The sequence below is a fragment of the Pinus tabuliformis genome, chromosome J, assembly GCF_031772625.1.
Source record: "Pinus tabuliformis cultivar Carrire ecotype Pingquan chromosome J, CPIR1, whole genome shotgun sequence".
Taxonomy (NCBI): Eukaryota; Viridiplantae; Streptophyta; class Pinopsida; order Pinales; family Pinaceae; genus Pinus; species Pinus tabuliformis.
In genome coordinates this window covers 944,007,518-944,011,234 of record NC_142295.1, presented here as the reverse complement: position 1 = coordinate 944,011,234, position 3,717 = coordinate 944,007,518, and positions in this window count along the sequence as shown.

Genomic DNA, 3,717 nt, shown 5'->3' with positions numbered 1-3,717 from the left:
ATGAAACATTTTCGTGACTATGTTCAAGGAGATTTTGGAGAGGTTCATTTGGGTGATGATAAACCTTGTAAAATAGTTGGAATGGGTAAGGTTTTTATAGAGAAATAGAATGGAAGCCAATGGTTATTAAAGTAGGTAAGAAATGTTCTAGATCTGAAGAAAAATATTATTTCAACATGGTAGTTGGGAGGTGGAGGCCTTGTAACTACTTTTATAGACAATACCTAGAAGGTCACTAAAGGAGCCCTAGTAATAGCAAAAATAGAAAAGGTTGATACATTGTATTTATGCAATAGTATTTCTAATTATGTTAATTATTTAACCTCCACAGGAGTAGATAGATGAATTTGACATCAAAGGGTTATAAAATTTGTTGTTAGGTCTGAAGCATGTTGATTTGGATTTCTGTGAAAATTGTGTTTTTATGGAAAACATAAGAGAGTGAGATTTATCAGAGTTGGGAAGGAAAAAAAGAGCAAAATATTAGAGCTCATGCTTACAAATGTATGTGTACATGCTCAGGTATAATCTCTCTATGGTTCTCGCTATTATGTTACTTTTATTGATGATGTAACTAAGAAAACTTGGATTTATTGTATCCAAAATAAATATGATGTATTAGATACTTTCAAGAAATGGAAATATTTGGTTGAGAATGAGACAGGAAATAAGTTGAAGTGTCTCATATCAGATAATGGAGGTGAATACTGCAACAAAGAGTTTGATAACTATTGTTCAAAGCATGGATTTCATAGATAAAAGGTAGTTCCAGGAACACCATAGGAAAATGGTACGTCAGAGAGGATGCATAGGACTATCATGGAGCATGTAAGGTGCACGAGATTGCGTGCAAGATTTACCTTATTATTTGAAGGAAAAGTTCTCTAAGGCAAGGGTTGAAAGCCTCAACAGATAAGGATAAGATAACAAACAAAGAACACTCAAACAAGCATGCCAAACATACGAATTATCAAACTTGGATTTGGAGACATACCCGGAGGTCCTACGTTTGAAGATGTTCCCGTAGGGTCCAAACCCTTTGCTTCCTCCAAGATGTGTAGACTTGCAAATCAATCACAAAAGCATATACATAATATATAATTCAATGTGCATACATAATAATATGTTAGATCATCATATATAAACATTTCATACATCCCACTTTTTGTCACAAATCCCATAACCGACTCGACAAAGGGAGAGAAAGGAGTTGGTGCAAAAGTATAGGTGTACGGAGTAAACATACTAGATTTATTTGGTATAACCAAGTATAATATCTAATCAGTAAGTAGCATTTATCACGTTTTTTCTTAGTAATTTGGGGTTGTTTTATGAATACCCTAAGGGAGATCGGGCAGACAAACAAGGTTTATTCATAAATAAGATAGAAGTTCGTAGAGAGAGACTGCATATTCTCATTGTCTGTTGTCAACTTGGAATGTATGTAGTAAGGAATTGTGGGAATGGGAACTATACCCTACTTGCATGAATGACACTACCTGGCTTGCGTGAATAACACTACTACCTATCAAGATCATTTAAACTCTTATTCATAAGATGAAAACATATATTGGGAACAAGACATGAGCTTCTTTATTGATTAAAAATACTAAGTATGGGATAGATACAACTTGATCTAGGCCAAAGGAACCAACGAAGCCTTCCTCTGGATACGTCTAGTTCGAGCCATGAAGACAACCTCTCTAATAAGTGCAATAAGATGCTAGATATGGATGTTGATCATATCTACAAAGGAACAAAATGTTTCCTAGAAACTAGGAGTGTAGGAGGCATGGGAAAAGTAGACTTGATTCGGGAGAAATTGAGTATAATGTCGATATCCTTCTTCTCTTGTTCTCTTTAGGATTACCCAAGGAGTGTATATATACCACCTCAAATTGGTTATTTCAATTAGGCCACGGGCTCCTATAGGTGGGATCTCGGTAAAACCCGTAAACCCTGCCCCAAAAATAAAATTTTATTTTATTTTTCATGTTTTAAAACATATATGCGAGTATAGTATTATGGGACACATGTATGTACGCAATTTTGTATGGGCGGAGTTGCATATGGATTTTGAAATACTGTTTTTTAGTATAAAGTCAAGTTTTAATGGTAAAAGGGACTGCCTAGAGTGTTGAATGAAACTATAACACATGCCCCCTAATATATGAGGTTAGAAGGGGAACATGATGGCTGGAATATATTAAGTATAGAGAGAGGAGTCATCTGAAAACCTAGGGGGAGATCACCAGATTCCAGCCCATTGAATAACTATGGAAGGAATCAAAAAGAAAACTCATGTTTGAGGCAGGCATAACCATGATCATAAGTAGTAAAGCATGTCTGATAATCAAGTATAAGGTGGATCTGAAATTTATATATAAGTGTATAAAAGGAGTTGAAGAATATATAGTGGATCATCAGATCATCGCTGTGAAAGAACACAACTGAACCATGTCTCAATATCACATATAGAAAAATATCTGATCAATGATGCTAGAAGATTATCCGGTTAATGATGTTTCATAACTAATCCTCATAAAAATACCAACTCATATAGGTCGAATAGAGGTACTATAAAAACTCAGGTGTCATTATATAAAATGTTGTTGCGAAAGACTGCAACATATAGAGATGAGAAGTATCAATGGCAGAAAACTGAAGGATCTATCAAGTGAACCAAGATGTTGACACAAATCGAGGTCTTCACCAACCACAAATGTTACATTCCTACACTATGGGAATAAATGAGCCTAAGTCCACCATGTGAGAAGTAATTTTATTACAAGTTATTGATGTATATCGTTAAAAAACATGATACAACTCACCAATAATGATAATGAGTGTGAATAGATGTGTTGAAGTCGAACAGTTGAAAGAATCTATAAAAAAGGAGACATTGATGTATTCTCACTGTTGATAGTGAAGGAGTCTACCACTAATGACTACAAACCATAAGGTACTAAAAAATGACTCTAGACTTTCTTCCTTGAGAAATGATTTGGAGTCAATGGGAAAAGACCTGTTGGAAGGAAGGCATTAAGGCACCCCACGTCAACCAACGCGAATGTAACCCGTAGGCCAATAATTTGGAAGAACTCAGATGAAGAGAGATGAATTAACCATTCTGAAGTACATTTCCAACATACACAAGATGTAGATAACACATAAAATAAAATGTCTGAACCAACCAATAATGAAAGATGACATAGAGGTGAGGAATCCACCAATAGGGTCAAATGGAAAACAAGGTACTGCACGAATCCCAATGTGTGATAATGTAAGATGACGTCATACACAAGGGAAACCACTCAGTCAAACACCCATAATTTTGATCGATGTTGAGCACAAGGTCACCTATCAATGATGTAAATAGGGCCAAGGTGCAACTCTAGGTATACTCTTAGAGCAATTTTTCAGAGTTGATAAAAGCAGACCTACTAGTATGAATTCAATGGGGACCTTCTAAACTAGCATGAGTAAAGGACCATGTCGCGGATGTGATACTGAGAATAACTTGACAGATCAGGTATGGTCGAAAAAAAATGATTCAAGAGACACCGTAGAATGGTTGACAACATGTTTACTTCCCTTAAACAAAAGCATGACTTGATGTGACTTTATGAAAACATAAAAAAACTTTGTATTAGTTTGAAATGCAAGATGCATTAAAAAAATCTCCATATGATTGGAAGAGATAACCAACTAGTGGAG